This window comes from Pogonomyrmex barbatus, unplaced genomic scaffold, assembly GCF_055798465.1.
Source record: "Pogonomyrmex barbatus isolate J1 unplaced genomic scaffold, ASM5579846v1 scaffold2, whole genome shotgun sequence".
In the NCBI taxonomy this organism is placed as follows: domain Eukaryota; kingdom Metazoa; phylum Arthropoda; class Insecta; order Hymenoptera; family Formicidae; genus Pogonomyrmex; species Pogonomyrmex barbatus.
In genome coordinates, this window is record NW_028297116.1 from 22,903,542 (window position 1) to 22,920,385 (window position 16,844).

General features: G+C 34.3%; 1 protein-coding gene and 2 long non-coding RNA genes across 8 annotated transcripts in view; 1 reads left to right on the plus strand and 2 right to left on the minus strand.

The window, feature by feature from the left end:
- Positions 1-471: 471 nt before the first annotated feature.
- Positions 472-16,844, plus strand: part of LOC105430145 (uncharacterized) — a 33,660-nt gene continuing 17,287 nt past the window's right edge. The window contains exons 1-3 of one of the 3 annotated variants that reach the window (XR_016139404.1): positions 472-614; positions 1,088-1,378; positions 14,392-15,891. This is a non-coding gene — a long non-coding RNA (uncharacterized LOC105430145). Of the gene's footprint in view, positions 615-1,087; positions 1,379-13,338; positions 13,474-14,391; positions 15,892-16,844 lie in introns of those variants that run through there. The other 2 variants (XR_016139405.1, XR_016139403.1) reach the window with 2 other exon arrangements.
- On the minus strand, positions 1,377-5,770 carry LOC148936764 (uncharacterized). The gene is made up of 4 exons (XR_016139410.1): positions 3,719-5,770; positions 2,349-2,513; positions 2,122-2,269; positions 1,377-1,599 (listed from the first exon to the last, which is right to left on the minus strand). It is a non-coding gene; the product is annotated as an uncharacterized LOC148936764 (long non-coding RNA).
- The window catches only part of LOC105430144 (uncharacterized), a 14,298-nt gene continuing 13,482 nt past the window's right edge, over positions 16,029-16,844 (minus strand). For all 4 annotated transcript variants that reach the window (XM_089077571.1, XM_089077569.1, XM_089077570.1 and 1 more), the window contains exon 6: positions 16,029-16,844. This exon is cut by the window's right edge and continues 6,943 nt beyond it. The gene's annotated coding sequence lies outside the window, so the exon portion shown is untranslated.

Sequence of the window (16,844 nt, forward strand, 5' to 3'; positions counted from 1 at the left end):
GAATAAAAATATTTCTTTGAAGGAACGAAGCGCACATACATACGTAACGTGCAATGGAATTAATGAAATCTATTTTTATCTTGTAAATGTCATAATTTTTCTGAGGGTTACCCATTCTTGTAGTATACACGGTCGAGCTTGCTTCACCTCTGTAATCGACTGAAATCAGATACTAGAATAATAGCATAATTAAACTTAGAATTTTGATGTAAAAATATGACAGATCTCCGATCAGTAAATGTTATCACATTGTCATTGTAAGATTCAAATAGTCTTAATGTCAATGTCTTGATAGCGTGTGTAATTTTTGTAGATAATTTAATTATTATGTTGTAGCCGAGCAGTGGTCCGTTCGTTTTTGATCCCCGAATAATTTTGAGAAGATCGTTCCTTGCCAACGCGCCGTTGTTTATGGACTATTGATTTATTGATTGAATAAATTCGACTGAAATTCGTAAGAGACGATTTTGAAAGGTTTTGGAATTGTAAAACGAGTTGTGTAAATTGTTGAGCTTATTAAAATTCGTTTTTTATATACGACTTATTTATTTACGCGTGTCGCATGAGAGAGTATTGTGCGAGTGATCCGCCGATGCGCGATAATATATATAAAGGTGTGAAGATTATATATTATAAATGAATTTTTAATATCATGTTCCATATGAGTAGTATAAATTTACGTATATATTCTATTTACTCATTTATATATTTATTGATCATATATTAAATACGTGAGATATTTCTTTTATTCAACAATATATGTTTTCTTGTGTTTGGTATAATCATTTATATACAATCAAATACGAATAAATAAGATATATGCAATACATTTTTAATTTATTTATAAGTATATATTCTCAATTTTTATCATAAAGTAATCATCTACAAAGGATCTAAAATCTCCAATTAAGCTCTGTGTATAATCCATGAAAGTTTCATGAAACATCTGTAATTCATCCATACAATCTCCATAAGACGTCTAATGGAAGTTGGATAGAACTCCATTAGAGCTTCATCATGGAGATAGATGTCACATGGAGGCCGTGGACGTTATGTTGACCTCTAATGAATGTCATGTTCCGTGTAGAATCATCCACTGTGAAGATTGGACGGCTAATGTACGTCTATGGTGGGATCCTTGCGGACTATCCACCGTGGAGCTGGACGACTAATAAACGTCCACAGTAGAATCCTAAAGCACCATCCACCATAGAGATTCACTGAACGGCTAATGGATGTCCACGGTGGAATCCTAGAGGACCATTCATCGTGGAAGTTCCCTGGACCTCTAATAGACGTGTATTTGATTTCCATCGTGGAAATAGACGTTCGATGGAAATTAATGAAGCCATGGAAGTTCAATGGACGTCCATTGGAGGTTAGGTTCTATGTGAGCGATGATTTATTAAGCAGACCTTCAAGATAATCATTAGCATTTTCTTTTTCTTTGCAAAGTTATCAAGAAGAGGCACTAAAATTCTTTTTGTGTGCGTTTTGGGAGTCTCTGGATTGTTTCTAATCTTTTCATTTTCTTTGGTGACATCTATATATAAAATTCAGGCCTTGTTATATTTTCTGTAGAAGAACTACTTAAGCACTCTGAAATCAGAAAATAGATCGCACATTGAAAAAAATATATCTAAAATTGACATCTAGAAAGAAAGAAAAAAATAATAATGTTATAATATCTTTGTTTAATAATGTATTGTGATTAGCATTTAAAGAAAATACTCAGAGTTAATACATAAAACAAGTGCATAAGAAGTAGAAGGTGATCGGACAGGTGAATCAAATGAGCAGCTACTGGAAGTTTCACTATATCTAGAGGATGATTTCTGTAGATGAACCTCTTGTTCATCTATATATACAAAATTCTTCTTCTATATATACAAAAAAATAATTATTTTGAATTTATTTTAACTTATTATACACAATTTCAATTACACACAACAGATATAAGATATAATTCTAATAAATCAAGAAATTATTTTTATTATTATATATTCTATATTATTTAATATATTTTATACGTTTCAATTTGTATTTATTGTAGCTTTTGAAAAAAGAATTTAATGTTTACTTAGATGCACATTTAAAAAAAAAGGACTTAAATATACATACTTTCTATTTTGAATGTGAGGCGTAAGAAATGACATGCATGACATGAGAGGCCATGTTCTAAAACTTGATGGTTGATTTTTCTGCTGCCTCAGTTTTCTACTAAATTGATTCCTCAAGGAATTCCAGCGCTTTTTTCTATATTCATTGTCTGAAGTATAAAAATATATAGGAATAGATGAACAAGAGTTTTATTTTCAAGAAAATCAAAATGCTCTAACTTAACTTACTTGTACAATTCAAAAGCAGTAATCATTTACCATTTCATTTCTTTTAATTTAATGTCTTTAAAATCTTTATCATTTTTTGCATATAAACAAGGATTTGCTTGGACGATCGAAATTAAAAGTTCATCATCAATATCGACAAAATGTTCTTCATTAATATCAGACATCCTAGCAAACAAATTGAAATATACTTTCAAACAGAATGTTGAATATATAACTTACGTTTTGTATTGTTCTTCGCTCATTGATGTTGTAGCGTCTCAGGTACATTGGCTGCATTTCGAAATTCAGTGCCAGTATTGAAAATTTATAATATACGTGACTTGAACTATATATTTTCAGTACTGGCAATGAATATCGAAACGAAGCCATTGTAGACAAGTTTGACGTAAGAACATTTACTATGACTTACTACTTAAAACAAGGTTATAGCTTAGAGCAAAAGGTTTACTACTATTCCCTAATAGCACATGATATCATTCGAATATTCTACACTCGTACTGAAAGTACTGTGATCATACGTACTATTGCCTAATATACCAAAGAACATTCATATGACATCTTGATATATCATAGTATATCATTTCTCGTATATTCTTAAGCTCATCTTCAGAATATATCGAATATACCCTATTAGCACATGATACTCATACGAATATTCTGTATTTATATTGAATGTACTATAATCATACCGAAGATACTAAGATTATTCTACTAAGATAGTATAAATTCTGTGTAGAATATAATTTGTCGTATCCCAAGTAGCAAGATGACATCATTATGACGATGATTTAAGATTATTTTTCGTCATTCGACGTAAGTGTACTAAATAATGACGTAAAATAAACGTAACATTTGTCACGAAATATTACCGTTATAAATATATTGTCATTTAATCGTCATTTTTAATGAATAAATAATGAAATAACATTATTAATTATTATCTTTCTTAATTAACTGTAATATATAAATAAGAAAAATATTTCCCATATTTAATACAATTATTGACAAATTCATAAATAAATAAACAAAATATATTCAATTTATAAACAATTTTCATAATAAAAATGATTCTCATTAAACATAATATAAGTTCACGCATCTATATATGTAATTAAATTATCTACAAGAATTACATATGCAATCAAGATTTTAAAATTAAGACTATTTATATGACAATATAGTAACATTCATTAACCGGAGCTATCATATTTTATATCAAAATTCCATGTTCACTTATATTATCATTTCAGTTTCAGGTTTCATCCTATTATATTATAGAAGTTAAGCAAATAAGAAGGGAGGGTGTGCGTCACAGGGCCCGACTATGAACCCGTCGTGAAAATTTATAATTATTTTACGAAAAATATTACCTTAGTCAGGAATCGAACCTGGATCTGCTTACCGAGCAGATCCAGGTATCTTATCCTTTCGATCACAGAAGCATGTGATGATATTTATCGCAATAACGTGTTTAGAACAACACGTCAACAATACAATGATATACACATATATACATATATTACAATATTGTTACGACGGTATTCCGCTCGACGCTACCCTTATAACGATTTCCAACCTGAAAATCGTTCCTTGCCGACGCGGTCGTCAAGCGGTTGTCAAGCATTGTTGTGGCGAGAGAGTCGACGGCGCGGCGCGAGAGTTTGAGCCGTATCGCGGCGAATTCTGATTTTATTGTGAAAGTTCTTGTTATTACTCTCGTGCTTCAGTATATAATAAAGTGTGTTTTTTTCTTAAACTGTTCTTCCTTTCCTGGCGTGAGTGTAACGCGAGTGAACCCGCCGCGAGTGCGACATTTTTGGGGACTCGTCCGGGATAAGAAAAACATGATGAAGCGTCAAGCGGAATTGAAAGGAAAGGAAACAGTGATAGAGGTGAGACAGGAAGGAGTGTCGGGGAGACGAGATGTCTCGGCCAGGAAGAGAGCTTGTGTGCGAACGGAGGAACCGGAAACGATCCGAACTTGGAGATGGTTCTCCGTATGACTATTGAGGAGCTTCGTCTTCTTAGAGAGGAGCGAGCGGAGCGGCGACGCGGAGCGGAAGAGCAGGGAGGATCGATGCGGCAGTCCGAGGAGCATGAACTATCCATACCAGGCCAGTCAAATCCAATTTTAAGTCTCGGTTTCGGTTTAAAATTAAAGCCCGACATATATAACGGAAGTGTTCCTTTGCGAGAATTTTTATCTCAATTTGAATTGATTGCTCGGGCAAATAGATGGGGAAATTCGGAGAAAGTGATTGTATTGGCTTCTTGTTTGAGAGGCGCATTCAGTTTTAGAGGGGGGAACGGAATTGGAAAATTCGCAATATAGCGAATTAGTCTCAAGATTAGAGTTATGTTTTGCGAAAAAACTTTCGGCACAAAATTATTACATGCAGTTTATAAATTGGAAGCAGAAATTTTGGGAAGATTTGACTGCGTTTGGCTCGGACTTGAAGCGTTTGTCTCGTTTAGCCTACCCGAAGTGCTCACCTGGCGTACAGGGTAAAATTGCGTGCTCGCAATTTATTGTCGCGTTGGCAGACGATTTTATTAAGCAGATCCTTCAAATAGAAGGACATACATCTTTGAGAGTCGTTGTGGAAAGAGCCATGGCGGTAAAAATTATTAAAGAAAATAGTTTTCCCAAATTTCAGGAGAGAGACCGAAAGGGGAAAATTAGTTTTGAGATTGGACATGAACGGAACTTTTTGAACAAAGGAGAAATTTACGCACGTGATTACAAACAAAATCGCGAGAAATTTAATAATTTTAACACTAACAAAAGGAAACTTTCGGTCCTAAAAGAGGAGCCAACGAATGCTGACTGACAATGGAGCTAAGGGATACTTCCGATGCCCTTCATTAGTTAATTCAAGGAAGGGAAATTCAGGCTCGCCGAGTTTTGCAGCGGTGTAACGCAGGGCTCAGCACGGAAATGTAATACCGCAAGGAAAAGGAATTTTTTCGGGAATTTAAATGGGAAATCGAGAAATTTTTGTTTTCAAGGAAGGTTAGATGATTAAAATTGTGTTTTCAAAATTGACACGGGCTCAGATGTTTCGATTCTAAATAAAAAATTGATTAGGCCGGGAAAACAACAGTTTTAGGTAGGGAATAGAAAATTGAGATCCAACTGGGCAAGAAGTTCCCATTGATTTTAAAACAAATGTTAAAGTCGAGTTAGAGAAGTTTTCCTTAGAATTTTCGATATGTAGCTGAAATTGAAGATGAATGCATCTTGGGAGCAGATTTTCTTGTTAAAGTCGGGCAGAATATCGGGGATCTTTCAATTCGCTCTTTAGTAATGACGATTCTGGAAAAGAGAGGAATCTATCTTGTTCTTGTATTAGTCTCTCAAAAAGGAAGATTCCTGAATTTTTATTAGATTTCTTCAATAGGAATTCGGTAGAGTTAAATGATTTACAAAAAAAAGAAAAGTTTTTCTGAATTTCTCGAGAAGTTTCAGGATATCTTTTCGGAAAATATTGTAGCGGGAAATTGTTCGGTAATAGAGCATTCAATTTCTGTGGGAAAATTAAGCCTATCCTATTAAACAGACTTCTAGTTGTATTCCCTTACAGATGCGAGATGAGATGAAGAAAATTCTTGAAGAGATGAAGCAGCAAGGGATGATTGAAGAATCCCATAGTCCTTGAGTTTCACTTGCGGTTATGGTGAAGAAGAAAGACGGGACGTTGAAGTTTTGTGTAGATTACAGAAAGTTCAATGCAATCACTGAGAAGGACTTGTTACTCATTGCCAAGAATTGATGATTTTCTTGATCGATTGTCAGGAAATTCTTGGTTTTCCACGTTGGATTTAAAAAGTGTGTACTGGCAAGTGAAACTTCGTCCAGAAGATAAGAAAAAGACGGCATTCTCAATAGGTAACGGTTTGTGGCAATTTACTGTGATGCCATTTGGATTATGTAATGCCCCGGCGACTTTTGAGAGGTTAATGAAAAAGATTCTTCATCAAATATTAAATAAAATCTGTTTGGTTTATTTAGATGATGTTGTGATTTTCAGTAAAACTTTTGAAAGAGATGTTGGCTAATCTACGGGAAGTTTTTCTTCGTTTCAGGGCAGCAAATTTAAAAATAAATCCAAAGAAATGTTCCCTGTTTAGAAGGAAAGTTAAATATTTAGGACATGAAGTCTCGGAAGAAAGAATCTCTACTGACTCTGAAAAGACAGCTTCCGTACAGGAATGGTCTGTTCCGCGGAATAAGAAGAAAGTAGTTTTTGGAGGTTTTGCTCCTATTATAGAAAATTTGTTAGAGGATTTTCGCAAATTGCAAAACCCCTATTTTCCTTGACGAAGAAACAGTGTAGGTTTGTTTGGGATGAACATTGTCAGGAGGCATTTGAAAAGCTTAAGCGATGTTTGATTTCTTCTCCTGTTTTATTCTTTCTAATCGAGACAGAAAAATTCATTTTGGATACTGACGCCTCGAATCATGGCATTGGTGCTATTTTACCTCAGATTCAAGAAGGAAAGGAGAGAGTAATTGTTTATTTTAATAGGGTGTTAAGTAAAATCAAAAGAAATTATTGTGTGTGTGTAGAGAGTTGTTAGCAATAGTTGACTCTTTGAAAAGTTTTCATCACTATTTATTTGGACGAGAATTCTTAATAAGAACTGACCACTGTTTCTCTTCGTTGATTGATATCTTTTAAGGAACTAGAAGGTCAGTTGGCCCGCTGATTGAAACGTCTTCAGCAATATAATTTCGAAATTTCTCATCGAGCAGAGAAAGCATAGGAACGCTGATGGATTATCAAGACGCCCCTGTGCGGAAAGTGACTGCGTCATTGCGCCAGAGTGGAAGAAAAGAAGAGGAAAACAAAGGGGAATATTTAGGAAGGATAGAGGGAAGAGAATCGAAGGATTGGCGGGAAGCACAGTTAGAAGATCCTTCGATTGTTGAAATTCTTCGGAGTAAGAAAATAGGTAGACGCCCTCTTCGACATGAGATTATTTCCGGGAATGCTTCTTCGAAAATTTATTGGTCTCAATAAGATTCTTTGGTTATTAAGGATGGAGTTCTTTGTAGGAAATGGGAGTCTCCTGATTTGAAAACTGTTATTCAAATTGTTGTTCCTCATAATGATACAACAGATTTTGGAGGAGGTTTATTCTCCTACAGGGGGACATTTTGGAGTAAATAAAACTCTTGAAAAGATTCGGAAGCGTTTCTTTTAAGCGACATGCAAACAAGATGTAGAACATTGAATCAGAACCTGTAAAGTTTGTGTAGCTAAAAAAAGTCCTGCTGGAAAGAGAAAATCTGCTTTTTAGATTTATAATATAGGTGCTTCCTTTGAGAGGGTGCAGATGGATATGTTAGGTCCCTTACCATTTTCATCTTCCGGGAATAAATATTTATTAGTAGTTGATTGTTTCTCAAAATGGGTGGAAGCTTTTCCATTGAGAAATATCAAAGCTAATACGGTGGCAGAAGTCTTTGTAAGTCAGATAGTATGTAGGCATGGAGTGCCATTGGAAATACATACGGATCAGAGAAAGAATTTCGAATCGTGAATGTTCCAGGAGTTATGTCGAATTTTAAGAATAAAGAAAACTCACACTACTCCTCTTCATTCATAATCCAACGGTCAGGTGGAACGACAACATCAGATGTTGTTAAATTATTTATCTCAATTTGTTTCAGAAAATCAGAGAGATTGGGATCGTTTGGTTCCTTTGGTTTCCTTTAAGATTTTTAGCTTACACAGCTCTTCTAAGCATGAGGTCACAGATTTTACTCCTGCAGAATTGAATTTGAGTAGAGTAATTAGTAATTAAGATTGCCGAAATTAGATCTTCTTCGTGATTGTCCTCCTGAAACCGATAATGTTCTCCAAGAAGGAGGATATTCATTTAGATTGAGAGAGGGAGAGAATGATTCATATTCATAATGTTGCGAGTCAACGTATGAATTTAAGGTCGCAAAGGACAAAAATGAATTACGATTGGAAGGATAGGCGACTAAATGTTGTGCCTGAGCAGAAAGTTTGGTTTTATAATCCTCAAAGAATGCGAGATAGGGCTCTCAAGTTGCAAAGTAGTTGCAAAGTAAGTTGGGAAGGACCTTATGAGGTGATTAGGAAAATGAACGATGTAGTTTATTGCATTCGAAAAACAAAAAGACATAAAAATAAAGTAGTACATTTAGATAGATTAGCTCCATTTGAGGAAAAAAATTTAATAAAAGGAAAAAAATTTGTAAGGAAAAAAATCGAAGCTGAGTCTGTAAGTGTAAAAAGAGATATGTAGATATTTCATTTTTTGGGGGAGAATAATTAATTTGAAAAGAAGTTCTTTAAGTAGATGTTTATGTTTATGTTTCTTATTTGAGGTTTGTTGGCATCGCTTTAAGAGGAAGATCTTCTACTATTTGCCCGAACATCCGGCTAAGGAAATTCTTTTTTTTTAAGAAGTCCGCCTCGTCCTCGGTTTTTTTGAACCGTGGTTTTTCCGACAGACTTAGGGCAAATGTCGAGGCAGGGACTTGTCCGTAAGGACGAAAGAGTTCACAGAAGCTTCCCCCCCTTGTCCGAAGATTCAAGAGAGAAGTGCGCAAGACACAAGCATAAGATAAAGAAGCATCACGAAAGAAGAAAAAAGAGGGAAGATAATCTCGCAGCGGCACGGAACTTCCGGGAAGGGTGAAGTTTGGGACTGGTTCGGCGCTCAGTAATCCGCAGCAGCAGCTCGGGGTAGAGCAAGAAGCCGACAGATTCCCTGAGAACTTCACTATGGAAGAAGAAGCCGACTTTTCTGTGAGAGGAATTATCGGGAGAGGAATTATCTTTCCCTGGAATTATCGGGACGACAATTTCGAAGAGAGGGATAGTGTTACGACCGAGCGGTGTTTCGTTCGACGCTCATAATGATTTCCAATCTGAAGTTCCTTGCCGACGCGGTCGTCAAACGATTATCAAGCATTATTGTGGTGAGAGAGTCGACGGCGCGGCGCGAGTTTGAGCCGTATTGCGGCGAATTCTGATTGTGAAAGTTCTTGTTATTACTCCCGTGCTTCAGTATATAATAAAGTGTGTTTCTTTTTTAAACTGTTCTTCCTTTCCTGGCGCGAATGAACCCGCCGCGAGTGCGACAATATATACATTATTACAATAAGCAGCATTGAGTAAGATCCCAAGTAGGATGGGTGACCGTTTTAAAAACATACAATGATACAAGATAAAAAATGTTTCATTACTTTCATTTTTTTCATTTTTTTCACTTATTTTCCGTAAGAGGTGTCACGTATATTATAGATTTTCACGATCTATATGGCTGTCTGAGATACCCTTACATGTCCTGATATACTGTTTTTAAATTATTTTCATCCTATGACCATATTGTGGGATATTCTCCAATACATACTAGGGATTAGGTTAGTGAGTAATAACGATCTAAGTACATTCCACAGTATATCGCAGTATTTCGAATGAATGTCTTTCGGAGAATATCTCGAATATACTTATATCTCGTATGATATCTCGTGGAACATTCTTAGAAATAGTGCTATTAGGATTGTAGACCGGGACTTATCAGCTGTGTCAGCAGAAACGCAGCAGAAATCGAGCAAATTCTGTTTCGTAAATATTTAAATTGTTATTACTAAAAAATTTTGAAAAATGTCTATTATTTTTTCTATCTCTTATTTTAGAAAAATAATTTTTAATTATTTTACTAATGATGAAATTAATATACTTTTTACACCACAAATAAGTTATAAAAAGCTTCTTAAAAATATAAGTTATGGTTCTTTTGATTCTTATATAACGTATCAAATAATATATCAAACATTGTACATTTTATATAATGTACTATTTTCCAGGTACTACACATTGTTAACTTGTTGGACAATTACATCTTGCATCAAGCACATACATAAAAATACGTAAATAATAAATGCATATTTAAATGTTGAATATGATTTATATAGAAAGTTTGATAAATTTTGCATGCGAGAAACGGACGCAACCTAGCGGTAGTTTTCTAATTATTGTGTTTAGTGACAGACGCAGTGTTTCGTACGATTTATGTTGCCGATTTGCTAGCAGATTTGCCAGCAGGCCCTATTTGATTTCTGTTACTTATATTCTGTTAATTTTGCCGCGATGTGACGGCACACTGTTCTCGATTTCTGCTGCATTTCTGCCGACACACTGATAAGGCAGATCGTGCTTTATACCTGTCGAAATTTTGCCGTCCCGATGTGATGGCACACTGTACTTTGTTTCTGCTGCCAGTATCTGATGTTATAGATCGTGTTACATTCTTGCCGTATTTCTGCTGTCACAGTGTGAAAGAATAAATATTTCAGATATTTACTACATTTTTACAACATGTCTTAATGGCATATCATGTTAAATTTTGGAGTATTTTCTGTTGAATATATGTGGCAACACAAAATGCTTGAATTTTGATGTATTTATGACGACAAACTTTGTTCAATTTTTACAGCATTTTTGCAGCATGTTATGATGCAGAGCTCGATGTGCTGCATTTTTGCTAGCAGTATCTGTTACAGCAGCTTATGCTGGATTGCTGCTCGATTTTTGCCGGCATAACATGTATCATAACTTCGCAATTTGTACTTTTGGCACGTTTTGCTATCTGATATCGAACAATTTCTAAAGATCCGTAATTATTGAGAGCGAGAAGCAAACGCAAATCGTACGCGACAAACACAATGCTCACTTGTCCTAATTTCGAGGATCGTAGAGATGAGCCGCATCGCGAATTCCATAGAGCATGCGTTTACCGCATATATCCCATGCCAGGTACGCACTTTGAGTATATAGAGGACATGGAGGAGGAATTGCCTATATTTCCTATAAGCCGAAAGTGTGTCCAAAGTATGTGCGAGAGAGAAAGATATACGAGTGATACTCTGCACATGCGTCAAAATCATAAGCAATAGCTTATTCACTGAAATTGATGAGAAATAATTATCTGCTGATATATTTGACCATAATTATTTATCAACATTAACAGTACTCAGTCCATATGTCGACGACGTATGGACTTAAATATATCTAATAGTGGATTTGTTGTAAGAAAATTATTAGGACATATTTGTCATATTTATGCAATTTTTGTCACTGCAAGATCGACTGACTCAATTTTGATTAATGTCAAAAACAAAGATAATTTAATTTTTCCTTCGGATGATGTCATAAAAATAACACAATGCTCTGAAGCAGTTATTCGATCAAATTATAATATAATTCGCATTAGAAAAAATATTAAGACAATTGTGACTATGAAAGTGTTTGTCATTCAGTGTTTAATGACAGCGCAGTGACAGAACACATTTTGCAGCAAGATGACAACCATAAAACGCAACTTATCAAAAGCATAATTGTAATTTACGTTAATTTGCGTTTATTCCATGAGGCTAAGTGCGCTACCGATTCAATACACAAAGATTATATTAGACGTAAATTTACAAAATTGATTCATTTTAAACATTAATAAAAATTATTTTCTTGTGTTATAATGGTATATATTAATATTTATTTAACATTTCACTATTATATCCTTATATAATATCATTTATGACACCCATTTATTTTTCTTCACATCATATTATATATTGCTTGCCTATAGTATCAATTTCGACGCATGCGCAGAAAAGTATCATTCGTATATCTTTCTCTCTGGCACATACTTTGGACACACTTTCGATATTCCCAATATTCCCCCTCCATGTCTATGTATTCAAAGGGTACGCGTGATACACTTAAACTCGAACATATAACGGACGATCCACGAGACAAATACAAAGAAACTACGGCAATTTCAATTTGAATTATCCTATTCCTAAACAATCAGGTTTCTCTAAGTATATGGTATGAGAATAATTAAAATAAAAAAAATTTATATATACCTGTTAGATGGAAATGTTAACGCTTCTTCTATGTTATTTAATATTAATAACACACTATTTTTATTTAGACGAAATTTCTTTCTAAATTTAATGGCATTTAAATCCTCAAAATAGTTTATATGTAATTAAAATTTTTTGGGTCTTCTGTCAACGTATCTTATAATATCTTCATCATCGGATGATGATAAAATATCATAATATGCTATAATAAACGTTAAATTTTACGTATACGAAACAGAGAATACACTGAACCTTAAATACTGATATATGCACATACGAAAGTAGTCTGAAAAGTTTTGAGCCTAACATAGAAACAAGTATTTTTTCGGTCAAATATAGTTTTATTTTTCAACATAATCTCCTTTTAAGTCGATACTCTTTTCTCGATACTCTAACCTCTTTAACCCCTCCAAATAGTAGTTGGCGTTTTGCTCCGCAAAATAGGCGTTTACGTATGCGATAATCTCCTCGTTCGATGAAAATCTCTGTTCTCCAAGCGAAACTTTAAGCTTAGGAAACAGGAAAAAGGGGCCAGATCTGGTGAATACGGTGTGTGGTCAACCAATTCGAAGTCCAGTTCGTGAATTTTGGCCATGGCGACCGCCGAAGTGTGAACAGGTGCGTTGTCTTAATGGAACAGCACTTTCTTCTTCTTCAAATACGGCCGTTTTTTTGCAATTTCTGCCTTCAGCTTATCAAGTAATAATGCGTAATACGCTCCCGTTATTGTCTTACCTTTTTCAAGATAGTCGATGCATACAATTCCGTGACTATCTCAAAAAACAGTCACCATTACCTTCCCAGCTGATGGAACCGTCTTCACTTTTTTCGGAGCAGGTTCACCCTTTGCAGTCCACTGTTTTGACTGTTCTTTTGTCTCTGGAATGTAGTGGTGAATCCAAGTTTTATCTACAGTTATGACGTTATGATCTACAGTTATCGATGCAAAAAATCTGACTCGTTTCTTGAACCGCTCCAACAGGGCCTTGGAAATATTCATTCGAATTCGTTTTTGGTCCAAAGTGAGCAAGCGCGGCACCCAACGCGCGGATAGCTTGCGCATATCCAATTCTTCAGTCAATATGCCCATAACCTCTGCTATCTCTTTAACCTTGATTCGACGGTCGTCCAGTACTATTTGGTGAACATTTTCGATGTTATCAGCGGTGGTCGCAGTTTTTGGCCGTCCCGAACGCTCATCATCAGCCAAAGCTGGTACGACCACGTTTAAATTCAGCTGCTCATCTTTTTACAGTGGCAAATGATGGGGCAGAGTCCCCGTAAATAGCGTCCAACTCGATTTTAATTTGCGCATGCATTGCCTTTCAAATGTAAGAATTTAATTGCGGCACGATTCAATTTTTTCCATTTTTACAAAAACACTAACATCGACTGACGTAAACGACTGTCAAACAACAACTGAGTGTCCAAATGGCTGAAATTTTCACAAAAGTTTTTCAAAGCATATACTATTGTAGTACTAGAATGGTTTTGACGAGTAACGTCATTTTCATGTTAAGGCTCAAAACTTTTTAGACTACCCTCGTACGTTTTTGTCTTTTGCTTAAATGCCGTTCAAACTTGTTAACCGGCCAAAAATAGGCGTTCAGAATGAACATCGTTTAACTGACTTGAACTTGTACTAAAAACTTGATGGAAAACAAAATGTGTTGATCGGAGTTTAAACTCGGTTCAAATTTTGAACTACATTGGAGGAAACAGAGCATAACGGAAATGTATAAAAATACTTTTAAAAAAATTGATTAAAAAATATCAAAGTTAATGCCAAAATTGTACAAACGCGTAATAAAATGTTTGTATTGTAAAAATATGTTAATAGCAAGTGTATATTCTGAGAAGATTCATCAAAGAATATAAAAGCATATATATTTCCTTTACATATATTTAAAATACACAAAAAAATATACTTGATATTTTTTTTCTTTATATTGAAACTGTGTTCTCTCATAAAGAATTATATTATTATATGAAAAATATAAACATATACATATTTTTTAATTGAACTAAATATAGATATAAATATAGATGTAGGGTTCAAAGGAATAGTGCATGCGCAATACACGATGCTGATTCCAGCTAGAATTGCTTATCTTCCTATTCTCATCTCATCAGGAAGTATAGCAGAAGACTACATGGGTGAATCCCTAGAGAACCGGAGCAACCTTGCTGGAGATTGGATAACCAACCCCAGTGGAAGGCAGAGTCAGGGCTGGCGAGGAAGGGAGAATTGGTCCTCCGAAAAGGGGATTGGGCTATGGGCTAATAATCATTCTCGGAAAACTTATTGTTACGAACCTTCTAAAGAAGCCTCGGAAAGAACAGATATACAGACAACTTAACGGAATATGGAATTTTCTTTGAGTGCTTCAAATGCGAGAACAATGTACAGACTAGGAGCACAAAAAGACCTATTAGAGATATTAAGGAAATATAGATGGATGGGAACTAGATCTAAAGGCAGACCAAGGAAGAAATGGGAGGATAACATCGCGGAGGATACGAAGAAGGCAGAAATTGATAACTGGAGAAGAGTAGCGAGGGATAGAAATGAGTGAAGGCGCAGGTTGGAGAAGGCCGAGGCCCGATTTGGACTGTAGAGCCATTGGAAGGAGAGAGAGAGAGAGAGAGAGAGAGAGAGAGAGAGAGAGAAAGAAAGAGAGAGAGAGAGAATATAGATATAAATATGTATATGTGATATGTATATGTATCAAACAATAAAGTATTTGAACATATACATAAATATTTTCAAGCACAATATTTTATATATTACTCAACAAAATGTTAGCAAAACGTCGGCAGATTTGATCAAAAAATATCGAGAGAATAGGACCATCATCTCTCTGGAGTACCGGTCGTGGGGATTCGAAAGAATACATGTATATATGTATATTGTAATATATATATATATATGTATCATTGTATTGTTGACGTGTTATTCTAAACACGTTATTTGCGATAAATATCATCACATGCCTCGGTAGTCGAAAGGATAAGATGCCTGCCCGGTAAACAGGAGATCCAGGTTCGATTCCTGGCTGAGGTGGTATTTTTTCGCAAAATAATTACGAGTTTTCACGACTGGTTCGTGGTCGGGCCCCGCCGTGACGCACACCCTCCCTTCTTATTTGGGTTGACTTCATCTGAAGTCTGCATTCTGCTCTGATATTCTATGCCAACATATTGACAGCAGAAATCGAATAGACGTAGTTCTGCGTATACAGAACAGAGCCTACTTGATTTCTGCTGCCAGTCTGTTGTCATCTCTATTGTTACATCAGGCTTTGCTCAGTTCCTGTCGTCAATATGTTAGCATAGCATGCTATGTCATATTTCTGACAATAGTTTGTTGACATCGTTAGATATTACAAATCTTATTTGAAATTTGCTACCTTTCTTGCCATAAGAAGTTGATAGCATATTACTCAAAATCTTTGTAGGCTTGGCTATTAGTTATTTATAATGTAATATTAAAAATATATCTAGAATATACTTCCATGATATTCATTCTAATATTCTCAAAATTTACATAAGCTTAGAGTAACCAGGTACTCATATATGCAATCTTCTTTCAAATGCTATTTTTTTTCTCACTTTATATTTTTCTTGTAACATGTATAGATTAAAAAAAAATACAAGTAGCATATTTTCAATTTAGATATAATTTAAATAAAAATTGAAAGGAAAAATATGATAGAAATTTAATTATTTTGGTCTTAGCATCCTTATAATATGGACAATTTTCTCATATATCCAAGTGTGAATGATGTATTCTTTTTATTGTGATACACAATCTTATGTCTTATTTGAAATTAATATTTAAACACAATAATAATACACTTAAATACGCTCGATAAATTTCCGGTTTATAAAGTAATATTGAGGCAAGAATATTGCTTGCCAGCTACTATTTTTGTTATTACAATAATTATAAATATATACAATATCGAAATAATACATTTAATATAATACAAAAGGCATTGCGTGCGATCGTATAACATATGCAACAATTATCATACAATATAGAGATATCATATACGTCAATTAATACGTAAAACATAAAAATAAAAGTAACAATACTTAATTGGAAATCCATTCAAAATCATTTTTCAAGAATATTATTCAGATCTGTATATAGAACTGTATTCGCATCATATATTGTAATTTTCATATCCGATTTACGATGTCATATAATAAAATATAAATAGCCATACAAATAAGATGGTAAAAATTTGATACTAAATTTGATATTAAAAATATAATTTTTTTATTTATAATTCACGATTTTGTGAAAAATTCTGTGAACAATTCTGTGACATGTATTCTTTGTAAATAATATATAAGAATAATATAAAATGTAATCTAAAAAGATTTTAGTTTCGCGGATATTTTTTAAATTATATATAATTATCTTCAGTTTTTTTGGAACATCTACATCTCGGATTCAAGTCCAAATTTTAATCAAATGACAGAATATAAAATAGAAGATCAAAAACGCTTAAGACTTTCATCTTCTATTATTTCATATAAAGTGCTAATAAATTTTATTATTAGAAAAATTACGTATG